At 48.8% G+C, this 13,540-nt stretch overlaps 1 protein-coding gene and 1 long non-coding RNA gene across 5 annotated transcripts in view; one reads left to right on the top strand and one right to left on the bottom strand.

Annotated features, from left to right (window-relative positions):
* TIAM2 (TIAM Rac1 associated GEF 2) overlaps nucleotides 1–13,540 on the bottom strand; it is a 325,018-nt gene that overhangs the window by 290,120 nt on the left and 21,358 nt on the right. Inside the window, exon 1 of one of the 3 annotated variants that reach the window (XM_045058262.1) lies at nucleotides 9,273–9,569. The exons of the other annotated variants lie outside the window; for them this stretch is intronic. The gene's annotated coding sequence lies outside the window, so the exon portion shown is untranslated. Of the gene's footprint in view, nucleotides 1–9,272; nucleotides 9,570–13,540 lie in introns of those variants that run through there. 3 annotated transcript variants of the gene reach the window in all.
* LOC123385585 lies at nucleotides 9,572–12,640 on the top strand. 2 transcript variants are annotated; one of them, XR_006598418.1, is made up of 4 exons: nucleotides 9,572–9,696; nucleotides 10,764–10,864; nucleotides 11,363–11,477; nucleotides 11,791–12,640. It is a non-coding gene; the product is annotated as an uncharacterized LOC123385585 (long non-coding RNA). The 2 variants fall into 2 exon arrangements; XR_006598417.1 differs by having other exon boundaries at nucleotides 9,582–9,635.

The following is a 13,540-nucleotide window of genomic DNA, read 5'->3' as shown; positions in this document are numbered from 1 at the left end:
CTGCATCTAGAGAGTACCCCCACAAATAAGGTTTATTCCTTGTGTGTGTGTGTCACTAGCTGGGTGTGTGTGAGAGGCAGAGGGGGAGGGGTACGTCCTTTCGTAGGAAAAGCCCCAATAGTGGTGACCTCCAACCTTGAGTCTACTTCTGCAAGAGGCTGGTCTCTATTGAGTCCTTTTACCCTCAGTGGTCCCACAACCTCTTCTGGCTGGCAATGCACTCTGTTTTCTCCCTCGGGGTGGTGGTGGGAAAATGATTTCAAGGTCACCAACCAGGCGGCATTTGGCCCAAGGAATTTTCATTCTGGTTTTGTGGGAACGTTATATAACCTTGTTGAGGCCATATAGATTTTTACCAGGGTCTTGAGAAGGATCAGCGTTCTCACGGAGTCAGGGTCCCTGGGAACTGGATGAGCACACCTCACCTGCCCTCTCCAGAGGTCACGGGGAAAATAGGGAAAAGGAAATGAACAAAGCCAGGTTTGATTAGGGTGACCTCTCTGGAGCAGTTTGGCTCCTTAAAAATAATAGCATTAAATTGACGCGTGTATTTGTGCTCTGGAAATAGCACCCATCTTCCTCACACAGGTGTGTTGGTTATTTCGAGGGAAAGCATGCAGGAGAGGCAGAGAGAGAGAGAGAGAGACAGAGAGAGAGAGAGAATCCCAAGCATGCTCTGCAATGTCAGTGCGGAGCCCGACATGGGGCTCAATCCCACGAACCAAGAGATCATGACCTGAGCTGAAATCAAGAGCCAAATGCGTAACTGCCTGAGCCACCCAGGCCCCCCAAGATGGTGGAACTTCTCAGTTAAAGTTGTCAGGAGGCCAACACATGGCCTGTGAATGAAGACAAGGGTGCAGTCCAGCGGCTGCTTACGTGGCCGACCCCGATGACGCCAACAGCTACGACGGACCGCCATTTATACCCTCTCTCCCCCCACTTCCAGATCTCCCAACACCTCTGCATACCAGGATGGCTAGACACAAAAAGCAAATGTGCAACAAAAGCCAGCATTTTTTCTTGACATTGACTGAAAGCAAGGTTTTCAACCTTCTCGGAGGATTAGAAATAGCCGTGTTCTTCCTCAGTCCCTAACACGCTATCAGGCTTTGTTGAGTGAAAGAGGAGGGACTCTGGCTGTCCTGGGTCAGAGTCGTGGCTGCTCAGGTGCAGGATGTGGACGCTCCCTTCCTAAGTGACGTGTGGAAAATGGAAGCACGCTGCGGGAATGATGGTGAGATAGAGAGAGATGCTGCCTTTGCTCAGCATTTTGTATAAACATCCTGGCCACTGGTTTATAGATGAGCAGCGGTTCTCTCCCCGTGCGTCAGAGCCTCGTCACAGTCTTGGTGACATACAGCTGTGGTCAACCTGGCTTGGATGCAAAGATCACGAGGGCCTTGTGGCTGGTGAGATACTCAGATATTCAGACACTGGCTTGAAGCAGCCACTCTGATTCTCTCAAGGCTGTCCTCAAGAGGCGGTCGGACAGGTCCCCCTCCCACCCTGGGGTCCTTGTACCACTGGGCAACATCGGTCTCCTTATGGCTGATGCCCGAGTTGGGCTCTGGGGCTTTTAATGTTTATTCATTTTTGAGAGAGAGACAGAGACAGAGACAGAGTGCGAGCAGGGGAGGGGCAGAGAGAAAGAGAGGGAGACACAGAATCCGAAGCAGGCTCCAGGCTCTGAGCTGGCAGCACAGAGCCTGATGTGGGGCTCAGACCCACGAACTGTGAGATCCTGACCTGAGCTCAAGTTGGACGCTTACCTGACTGAGCCACCCAGACACCCCGGGGCTTTTAAAATCCTAACAATAAGGTACCCTGAGCTCCCACTCCACCCTTAATCTAAAGTCTCAAAAAGTTGCTTGTATGAAAGGGGAAATTTTAAATCCCTCAAAGGGGAGATTCATGTCGATGGTTCTGCCTCAAAGATTCCCAATCAGGCCAGTGGCCAGGGCGGAGGGACTGAAGGCTGTCACTCACCCCCCACCTGTGCCACACTATGTATTTTCGTGAAATATGCCAGACCCTCCATGCGGGGCACATTTTACTATTGAAACCCAGAGCCACTGTTAAAAAAAAATTATCCTTGATCATTTTAATGCTACTCTAATTATTACAAAAATGGGATTTGAAAGCAGCAATGAAGATTTTAGCGAAACAGATTCGATAGAAAGAAATTCATTCCCTGAGATTTTGCTACGATATTTTCCTCTCCTGGAAAACTTGCTTCACTGGAGCCCTTTCCAGGTGAATTTCCATCAGTGATTCATGTCTCCATCCGATCGATAGGTATTTAGCCCTCACTGGGGAGGGCATACAAGGATGGGGCTCCTAGTCTGACCTTGTGAGCACTTCAGGCTGTGCCGGGAAAGAGGCCCCAGACCGCCGGGGGGGGGGGGGGGAATGAGCAACGCTGGGCCACGGACACCACCAGGACCGTGCACCCTCTGGGCACTGTCCTCGCTACACCATCACTGCTGCACAATCCTGGCCACACTCGCTGGACGCCTTGTTTATCGGAGGCGCTGTGCCGATGGCTTCATATGCACCCACCTTCCTGATCTCCAATTTAGCCGTGTGAAAATAGGCTCAAGAAGGTTAGATCACGGGGCGCCTGGGTGGCTCAGTCGGTTAAGCATCTGACTTCGGCTCAGAGCACGATCTCAGGGTTCATGAGTTCGCACCCCACTTCGGGCTCCAAGCTGATGGTGCAGAGCCTGTGTGAGATTCTGTCTCTCTCCCTCTTTCTCTCTCTCTCTCTCTCTCTCTGCCCCTCACTCACTTGCACCCTCTGTGAAAAATTAAACTAAAAAAGAAGAAGAAGAAGCCTAAACCACATGTTTGCATCCCAGAGCTGGTCAGCGATGGAGACGGAACAGAGCCCATCGGATGACTCGGAAGTCAGGACTCCAACCCACTTACGGACACACACACACACAGGAGAGTCACAGCCCCCCCGAAAGCGCACGCCAGTCACGATGAGGCCGCTCTATCCAGCTCAGCCGAGCCTCCTGGCAAAGCAAAACTCTAAGCGATGCATTTAAGACGTCCCTGGGGCCCCGGGAAAGAAAACCCACGCCCCGTAAACCACGGAAACTCACGCGATGGTGTCACGCAACATGGGACTCAAACCCACAACCTGGAGATCAAGAGTCACATGCTCCACTGACTGAACCAGCCAGGCATCCTTCTCCTTTTTCTTTTTTTTTCCTAATAGAGAGTGTGCACACGTGTGTGTGCAAGCGAGGGGGGTCGGGGGGAGGGGAGGCAGAGAGGGAGAGAATCTTAAGCAGGCTCCACACTCTGCACAGAGCCCTTCTGATCTCTAATCGAGCCGATGTCACCTCGTCATCCGGGAGGTCTTCCCGGCCCTCCACGCACAAAGTACTGGCCGTGGCCTCCCCTGCCCCTTTCCCATTCCTCCCTTACCCTTCTCCCTTCTCTCTGTAGCACCTGTACCCACCCAGCGGATCACATCAACGCGCCTCTTCCCGCTAGATTAGAAGCCCTGCGAAATCAGGGACTTGGCTTTGTACACCGTTACGTTTCAGGTACCAGACAGGGCCTGCCCTATATGACATACGATCTTGTAACTGAATCGGTAACATTTGTGGAACTCTTGAAATGAACAAAACGCCGCCCTCCAGGTGGGCGGTGGAGACAGAGGTAGAGGGCTCAGGCCACGAGTCCTACTACCCCCTGCGCGCACGCTGCCCCCTCGCCTGGGGCTCCGAGCTGCTCCCTGCCTTTGCTCCCCGCCTCCCTGCCTTTGCTCTGGCATTTCCTGCCCTCGAAATCCCAGACGACCCCTCTCGGTGGTCAAAGTGCAGCTTGAACGGCAGCTCTTCGCGAATCCGGTTCCATTGCTCTCCCCCACCTTCGAGATCCTGACTCTTCTCCCCGCAGCACAGCCCCTTCTGGTTCCTCTAGTAAACCGTGACCTTGTCTTCCCTTGTAGGAGTGTTACGATGGCCCTCCCGACCATCTCCGGGGCAGGGCCTCTGCGCCTCCTTACCTAACCAAGTCACTTTTAAGTCTTGTCTTTTTTCTAGAAATAGCCAAGTTGTCAATTTGGCCTACGACTGAACAATATTTCTGTGAGCGGTTAGAGTCCAGACGCCAAGTCAAAAGCCGAACGGGCACTCCGAGGCTCCTGGCGTTTACTTGAGCAACAGAGACCCTGACCTGCCAAGTGACATGAGTCATGGGCATATTTGGGACTAAACACCAGGCACTCTGTCACTAAACCAATATTCCCATGATCTCAGTACGCGCTGCCTGACAGGTAGGAGACCTGAAAACAATATGCTGGCCTCAAGATCTGAAGAGAAACAAAACAAAACAAAAAAACACCCGGCAAAGTCGAAATTAGTGTTTAATAAAATGCAAACAAAACATCCCGTCGCCTTTTTTTTTGGTTAGAATATGGCAGCCACAATCTTATCTGTCTGATAGGATATGAGCCGAGAGCCTTCAGAATAAAACTACGGGCTTCCAAAGTCTCGAAACAGCCACGGGGGCAGGAGCACACAGTGTGGCTGGAGTTCTGAAAGCCAGGGGTTGTATGGAAAGGAAGGCTGGAGAGCTCACCACAGGCCTGTGTGGGTCCAGCTCAGGGCTCTGGGCTTCATTCTCAAGAGCAATGGGAACAGGGGTGTGGGTGTCTCCGTGCGTGATGTGTATTTGCACAATGAGATTTTGCACGTTCTGGAAGGTTCCTTTGAGGTCTGGAAAGGAAACTGGAGGAGGCCTGCGAGGAAGGTATTGTAATAATTCAGGGGAGAGGGGACGGTCATTTGGATTCGCAAACACAATGAAAATAAGGAGGAGAGCACAGATTTAAGGATCTTTTGGTCTTTCCTAAGTACATTCCTTGGGCCTGAGCTTGGACCCTTACACGGAATTCTGTTTCACAGTCGACAGTGTCCTCGCACTATTCAAGCGATACTCCAGAATATTTCATGTTCCCCTCGGGGCTGGAATGAAAACACTGGCAGACCCCAAGGACAAAAGAGAAAATTCCATTAGGACATAATTCAGGCTTGGGATTATAGTATGCAATGGCTTGGATGGCGGCCCCCAATATACGTTCAGGTCCTAACCTCTGAAACCGGTGAACGTGACCTTATTTTGGAAAAAGGCTCTTTGCAGATGTGCTTGCAGATTTCTAGACAGAATCACCCGGATTATCTGGGTGGGCTCGAAATCTAATGACAAGTGTCCTTATGTGAGAAAGAAGGAAAAGGGACGCAGAGAAGAGGGGTGGCAGGGGAGGACAGCGGCAGCCCTGGGAAACTGGCACATGGAACAAGACCAGGACAGGATGCTCCGGGAGGTGCCCCAAACTCCCTTCCTCATCTGCGCTTATCCCTCACATACCAGAGGCCCCCCAGCATGAGGCTGGGCACCCGCGACCTGAGATCTGCTGTTCCCCTGTGCCAGGCTCCGCATGACCCTCTTCCTACCCATGGAGAGCTCGCTCTGTGGCCCTTTGAAGCAAAGGGGTTAGGGGAGGGAGCGCAGGGCCTTTGAATGGAAGAAGGGAACAGATCCTGTCTTGGGAAGAATTTGAGAGAAGGGAAGAAGGGGATTGGAGAGGTCAAGAGCACCCACAAAGCCCTAGATAAGCTTGAAGGAGATGCTTTCCAGGATCTGTGAAAAGGAATGTCCTTAACCTGTCCATCTCCCCAGTACCTTCTCCACCATCTCACCATGCTTCTAAAATCTGGGCATAAGGGATGGCCCCTCGATATTATCCTTGTTCTTGCTGGCTGGGGTGGGATGGTCTGTACTGGGGCTGCTGAGCGTGTTGTACAAGTTGCATACTGCACAAATGCACCTGTGAGGGGGTGAGCAGGAGCTGAACTCCAGCTGTGCCCCTCTTGCCATGCTGTGTGCCTTAGGAGCACAGAGGCTCCCTTCTGCAATATGCAGAGAGGCACAGGGTGTGCCAGCAGCAGCCCCTCCCTCTCTGGAGTCAGCCTGACCTTGGTCCTCAGCGCCAGACCCTCAATGGTCTCCTGTTGGTCTCCCGCAAGAGTAGCACCAAAGTCTCTGCCCTCATGATGAAACTCTGTCCCCCAGAACAGTCTGTATCTCCTGCCTCCTTCCTCCCACGTCCTTTCCTGCCAAAGTCAGCCTCTTGTGCCCAACGCTGCCAGAGCAGCTGGGACAGTTTCTGATGGAGGAAACGCCCCAGTCCTGTCGAAATACTATTTCCCCTATTTCCCGGGTGCGGAAAGTCCTCACACCCTTGGCACAAGAAAGCTGTGATATCGTGCCAGGTCAATAGGCACGTAAAGCAACCAAATGCATATCAAAGACATTTTCTAGGCTTGCCACATGGCGGGGGGGGGGGGGGGGGGGGCTCTGCCAGAGCAGTTTCCCTAGAAAGTGTATTCTTAGCCATTTCGGAAAAACGCAGACTCGTCAGTCACCTTTACTCTATAAATGTCTGCACTTGTTAGAATCATTTATAATAAAAATGTGTTCTTTCTTTACTCGGGTCATTAAAAAAGAAACCAAGAAAAGTTTGAGGTCCTACGACCCAGCAGCCGATGTGAAAGGAAAACAAAAGGCAGTCATTCAAGATCTCGTATTTTCATCTGAGACTTAGGACTTGAGCGGTCAGGCGTGATTCCCTCCTTCCGAACAACACGAACTGTAATTTAAAGTCACACGATTTCACAGTGCAGAATGCCTTCAACCCAACAGGGGGGGTCTGTAAGACCCCTGCTTTCAAGCCTTCTGTCCTTTCTTCCCCCAAACTAGCCCACTAAGCAGGCACGGCTGTCCCTGTCTTACAGCTGGGAAACTAAGGCTTAAGGAGGTGAAGGTTGAAGGCCAGCGTGCAGCGGAGCGGAGATGTTCACTCCAGGTACGTTGGTTGACTCTGTAGCCTGAGCAGCTCAGCACTAGACCGTACCCTCTGCTGGGGAGAGCGGGGGTCCCTCCAAGCCTTTCCCCTAAAGTGCTCTCCGTGCATCCGCAAAGTCCTGCCCCTTACAGCTCAGCCACAAGGGAGCCTTGTGTGGTAACGTTTTCTCTTTCATTGTTAAGGGGCCCCTGGCATGGTGAGGATTTAATAGGGATGGTTGTCGAATTCCTGTATCCCGCCCCGCCTCTGTTTGGCCAATGAGCCCACGCGAAAGCTAAATTACATAAAAGAAAACACAAACCATCCTTCTTCCTTTTGGTCTTTGCCTAATGCTCTAGACGATATTTGTGTGTCTCCACCCTCCCCCCACCCCCCCACCCCACGATTCATAAATTCAAAATCTCATCCCCAGTGTGATGCTATTTGGAAGCTTTTGGGAGGTGGTTAGCGTGTGAGGGCAGAGCCCTCACGAACGAGGTTAGCACCTTTATAAAAAGGGACTCCAGAGAGCTACCTGCCTGTCCCTTCCCCCCAGGGAGGAGGACGCAGGGGAAACATGGTCCTTGCCAGACCCCAAATCGGCCAGAGCCTTGATCTTGGATTTCCCAGACTCCAGAGCTGGGAGAAAGACATGTCTGTGGTTTATTAGCCTCCCAGTTGATGGCGTTCTGTTATGGCAGCCTGAACTAAGACGCCTACGAGTGGCCTGAATTCTTTTAGACCTGCCCACATTCCTATTAGGAACCTGAGCCAGACTGATTCTTCCCTGCAGGTTAAAACGATGTGAATTTTCAGCAGCTGCAGCAGTCTACCTCATTCCCAGCGCCTTCAGGGCACATGGAGTCCTCCGCTCAAGGGAAATGGGACCTGTGTCCTGCGTCCCGTCAGCACTGTCTGACTTGGGCTGGGATCCAGACTGGATTAGTTGAACCGGGGCTTAAACAGCCCCGACCCACCCTTGCTGCCTGAGACATGCGATGAAGCTGGGGGTCGGGGGCCGCAGCACGAAGTGGCCGCCTGAGCTCTATTCCGTTGTGCTCCTCACCGCCCTGCCCGGGGGGGGGGGGGGGGGGGGTGCTTTCAAGCTTCCTTCCTCTGAGTTTCCTTAATAAAATTGGTTCTTAAGTATTGGAGGATTACCAAGCTCTTTGCAAATCTGATGCAAAGCCATGGCCCTTGCCAAAGAAACATTCCAATACGCCTAAGATCTTGCATAAAGCTCAGCGTGTGCACAGCTAGGAACCCCTGGGGTTCAGGTGCCATTCAGCTCTGACGCTCCACCTTTCCAGGGTTCTGTCATGAGGGAAGGCACACCGTTAACCTCCGCTCTCCTCCCCCACGGAAGACACTTCCCCGGGGTCACAATAGGCAGAATGAGATAGACTTTCTCTCCTCCCCCAAGGTGCCTGCATGCAGGAATCACCTTCATCCCCAAAGGCATCGTGTTTGTGTTTTGTTTGTTTTGAGACAGAGAGCAAGTACAAGCAGGTGAGGGGCAGAGGGAGAGGAGAGGGAGACTCTTAAGCAGGGGCTCCTTCTCACAACCTTGGGATCATGACCTGAGCCGAAATCAAGAGACGCTCAACGGAGCCACACAGGCACTTTTTTTAAATGAAGTTAATTTTCACTTATTTCAGATGAATGCAAGGCAATAAATAACAACTAGAGAAGAGAGACTCATTAGACTAAAAATACAATCAGGTGTCAGACGCTAATGGGCAACGACCTAGGATAGGTAAGGAGTGGGGAGCCCGCGACAGCCCCACCTCTGTCCTTACAGATGTGCCTGGGGCCGTGGCCAGGAGCCATCAGCAAAAGTGCCATCAACTCACAGAGTCAGGCTGGCCTTTCAAAAGTGTCAACTTCCCAGATTTCCTCAGATTGATCTGCCAGGCAAATCCTGTTCCCAAAGCCCCGGGCAGACTCACCCCATCCTGGGAAAACAGACGGACACAAGAGCCTTATCTCTGAGTATAAGGTTGTATCATTCTTTCCAACAGGCTAGCAATTGATGAACAATTCAGTTGTCGGGAGGGGAGAGCCTCCCGTGTGGCAGTGAGCCTGGCTGCCACCCCACTGTTTGTCACTTTCATTAAGCTGATGTCACTTGATCACCCGCAGTGTGTGTCCCAGTCTTGGGAATGATTAAACTTGATTCTACCCTGGGGATAAATAATGCCAGCCACCATTTCCTGTGCCAAGTGCATTCCATGCGCTGTCACGAATCAGTTAATGTACACGGTATCTTCACGACGCGGACCAGAACGCTGTGGGCGTGATTATCTCTACTCTACAGATGAGGAAACCAGGGCTCATGGAGGTTAAAAAGCTCACCCCCCTCACACAACGAACAGGAGGCAGAGCTAGGATTCAGGCATAGGCTTACCAAATCCTTCTTTCCTTTCCTCCAGCCCAGCAGCTCCCAGACTCAGTCTGCACATTAGGATCCTTCCACTTCGTCCCCCAGGGATCTTTTAAAACTCCCAACGCCCAGGACATACCCAGAAATTGCAATCTTTAGGGAAGGGACACGGGCATCGGCATTGTTTTGAAGCTAGCCACGTGATTCCAATGTGCAAGCCAACTGGGGAACCAACGGGAAGGGTTTGGAAGCATCTTCAGCTGCAAACACTTCCCAAATAACCCAAGTGCAAATCAGGAGAAAGGAATGAAAAGGAAGCAAATTAAAGAATGAGCTAAGAGTGGCTGAAGAGACGTGCGTGAATACAGGAATCTGTTTTCTCCACGGGTAATGGAAGAAACTTGATGAGAAGTAACTTCCCTCACGCAAGAGTAGACAACTCAAATGGGTGGGGTTCTGGTTTCTAGCAACTTGGTGTTTTTTTTTTTTTTTTTTAATGTTTACTTATTTGAAAGAGAGAGAACGAGCAGGGAGGGGCGGGGGGGGGGGGGGGTCGCGGTACAGAGGATTAAAGCGGGCTCCCAATGTGGGGCTCGAATCACGAACCATGAGATCATGACCAGAGCCGAAGTCGGACGTTTAACCAACCGAGCCTCCCAGGCTCCCCAGCAACTCAGTTTTACGGGATGAACTGAAATACACTGAGCATAGCTCTCCTATTAAGTGGGGTTTCTCTCTGCTCCACTCTTGGGGGAGTGACTGTTTAGTTGGTGTCTATTTATACTAGAAGCTGCTTTTTTATGCACCAGGGTCTGTGGCTGGCACTGCCCACACTCTCCAGACCAGTACCATGAGCCTTCTGATGGCCCTTCTGTAAGAGCAAAGCCTGGTAGGGTTATATCCAGAAGAGCATTTGTTTTAGTGCATTTATGCAACATATTCAAATTCCTTAAACACTGAAGTTTGTTGAAGAAGCCTCAGTCCTCTACTATGCTAAGAAGAAGAGTTTATTGGGATGTTATCTTGTGGAACCTTAATCTGAAATGTTTGATGGTCAAGTATGCTGAGGAATTACTGCTTTTAGTTGGACCGTAAGTAGAATTTTGGCCACATGGAGCATCACTGCCATGTCTTGGCTGAAGTCCAAGAAAGGATAATTAGCAAATGATTTAGTGGTGGTCATACACTTGCTTTAGTTCATACTTTGCTTTATTTTAAGTAACACGTATTGCCTGCAAGGGCCTAGTGTTCGTCACTGAACGGAAATGCTAGAATTTCCAAAGCTTATCACAAGTCTTACATTCCAGTTGGGTAAATTCCTGTACTTAGATCTGATGGATCTTTCTGCTTCCGATAAAAGATCTGAGCCAACGATGAATGAAATCCACAACTTACTGGTTTTCTATTGGTTTTGTTTCCCTCTTTTGTACTTAATGGTAATATATCTAACCGCGATATAACTAGACCAAAAACATGAAGTCAACCCTACTTCTACGCATCTGTTTACTGGGACAGGGATCTACAGAAACCAACCTTGTCGTTTGTGTGCTGCTAAGATGGACCCAGGAGATTCACACTCACTTCAGAGAAAATGTGGGCCAAGAAGAACTTTCTAGGTATTTCTCCCCACTCTCTCATTATCATGTATCCTTTAGTTTCAGTAAGTGTAGTGTATTTTTTTTTTTTTTTTGAGAGAGAGAGTCTATGAGCGTGAATGGGGGAGGGGCAGAGAAACAGGGAGAGAGAATCTTAAGCAGACTCCACGCCTAGCACAGAGTCCAATGTGGGGCTCCATCCCACAACCCTGGGATCATGACCTGAGCCAAAATCAAGAGTCAGTTGCTTAACCAACTGAGCCAGCCAGGTGCCCCAAGTGTAGTTTTTCTAAAAAAAATTAAAGAGCTCTTCTAAGAAACTCTGAATTCTAGTGTTTTGATAGTAGAAATGGCATCTGGTGTTCTATTTATAATTTTCCCAAGACTCTAAAGCCAAAGTCATTGTGCTTGAGAGTAGTTTTTGTTTCCATCCACTTATATTTGGAACTTGTCACATCTCATGTTGAATTTAATGCAACTTTCTTGGGTGGTGGTACTTGCTTCCTCGCTAATGTTTAGGGATCTAGAAGAAAAGAGGGGGTTCTGTTTGGAACCTGTGAGAAGGAAGGCCCACTGAGAACATATTTGTGAAATCTGGCCCCAAGGAATGTTGCTGCTAGGCCACTGGAATCGGGTAAGTCCTTGGAAATACTATACCTTTGAACAGGAGTGTTTGACTAACGTACGTGAATATAATCCTTAGATTCTGAAAACCACATGAACAATAAATTTGCTACTGACTAGAAAACAGCAAAAAAATAAAAATAAAAATAAAAAATAAAAACAAAAAAGGCCAAAAAACAGAAGCTGTTTTCCACACTGGAATGTTGAGCTAACAACCTAGTCATTTTTAGGGAAACATGTGGCCTCTACCTGCCTATGTGAGCCTCCTTTGCATTCGTATCCTAATATGCGACACACCCCTGTCGCTCCTTTTGAATATGCAGATCCTGATGATAAGCACAGACATCATTTTCATTCATCACCCCACCTCCGATCTCAACATAGCACCCGGCATTTAGTAAGTCCTACATTAAGTATGTGTTGGGTGAATGAAGGAATATTGGTATTTGAAGACAGAAGTACAACATTCTGATAAAAAAGCCAGAAGCTGGGAAAGAGATGGGGCCTCAGTTGTGACCGGGCCTCCCACGCAGAGATGCGGGCCTCGACCTGGGGACTGGTGATCACTTTCTGGGCGGGAAGCTCCCCAGCTCTTATCACAGAACCCCCAGCTGGCCTGTCCTTCCCCGTGGTCTCCCCAGCTGACCACGTCTTTGGAAGTTCTGCTTCTCTGTGACCTGAGTGCATTCTGGCCACTGTGCTATGGCCTCCAGGCCCACGAAGTGCGTGCATGTACATGTGCTTCCATCTACGCAGGCGAAACAAAACTCTTAGAACATGGACGTTTCTGGCAAAAATGACTGCTTTTCCTTCATTAGCTTTTTTCCTTTGTCCGTTAGTAATAAAAGAATGGGAATAATGTAATGAGAGTGAGTGAGGTGCCGATGGATGTCTGTTAGCTGGGGCTCTTTACTGAGCTTGCTTGACATGGTGGGGGATGGGGAGTGGTGCTTTTAAATATTAATGCAACTCTTCACGAAGGGTCCTTTAAGATCATATAAAACAAGAATTTGGCTCAGTCTTCATAAGAAATTTTTTAAACATCCTCCGAACAGGAATTCCTTCCATTCAATAGGCATCTTCCCCTCACCCACGATCGCCCAGGCAAAATTTATAAAAGGTGCATTCAAGTTCCTTCCCAACTGTGCATACTAACAGTCTTAGCCATCTGAAAGCCACATTTATTTCTAGAAATATGGATCCTTTGGTGGATTTTAAAATTGGTATTAATATTGTACATAGTATCTTCTTAGAAAATATATTTGAGCACGGTGTTGGAACTTGTATATTATATATGTATATATGTATATATACATATATATACATATATACATATATATACATATACATACATATGTGTGTGTATATATATATATATATATGTATATATATATATGCCTTTTATTTCCTTATTGCCCACGGGTAAAGTCTTTTTCTATGAGATTTTTAAAAATGCTTTGGGGGCTCCTGGGTGGCTCAGTCAGTTAGGCGTCTGACTTTGGCTCAGGTCACGATCTCATGGCTAGAGCCCCAATTGAGCTCTCTGCTGACAGCTCAGAGCCTGGATGGAGCCTGCTTCAGATTCTGTGTCTCCCTCTCTCTGCCCCTCCCCTGCTCATGCTCGCTCTCTCTCTCTCTCTCTCTCTCTCTCTCAAAAATTAATAAACATTAAAAATTTTTTTAAATGCTTTGAAAAAGATGTGTATCTGAGAAGAAATAAGAGAAGTAAACATAAGGTTTCTCATAGATACTAAAAGGTACAGTAAGTACCTATGAGACAATAAATAAGACCAAGTCTAAGCACTTCAGTAGGCTCCCCTCCTGGTAATCTTTAAGCAACCCTCTGAAAGCCCTGCTATAAAAACGATGTGATTTGATGACAGCCACAATAGTGTGGAATATTCCCCAATTTTAAAAATTGGATCAAGAAATAGTGGATTTAGGAAAATTACTAATAATGAATGGAAAGAGGCCTTCTAAAGCATCACACTCACCCACTTTCTTAACTGCTTGTATTCTTAAATCATTTAAAACAAATTGCTTTTGATAAAAGTAATCATCTATGTGCAATTT

The sequence above is a fragment of the Felis catus genome, chromosome B2, assembly GCF_018350175.1.
Source record: "Felis catus isolate Fca126 chromosome B2, F.catus_Fca126_mat1.0, whole genome shotgun sequence".
In the NCBI taxonomy this organism is placed as follows: domain Eukaryota; kingdom Metazoa; phylum Chordata; class Mammalia; order Carnivora; family Felidae; genus Felis; species Felis catus.
The sequence above is the reverse complement of the archived record's forward strand: the minus strand, read 5'-3'. Positions and strand labels throughout refer to the sequence as shown.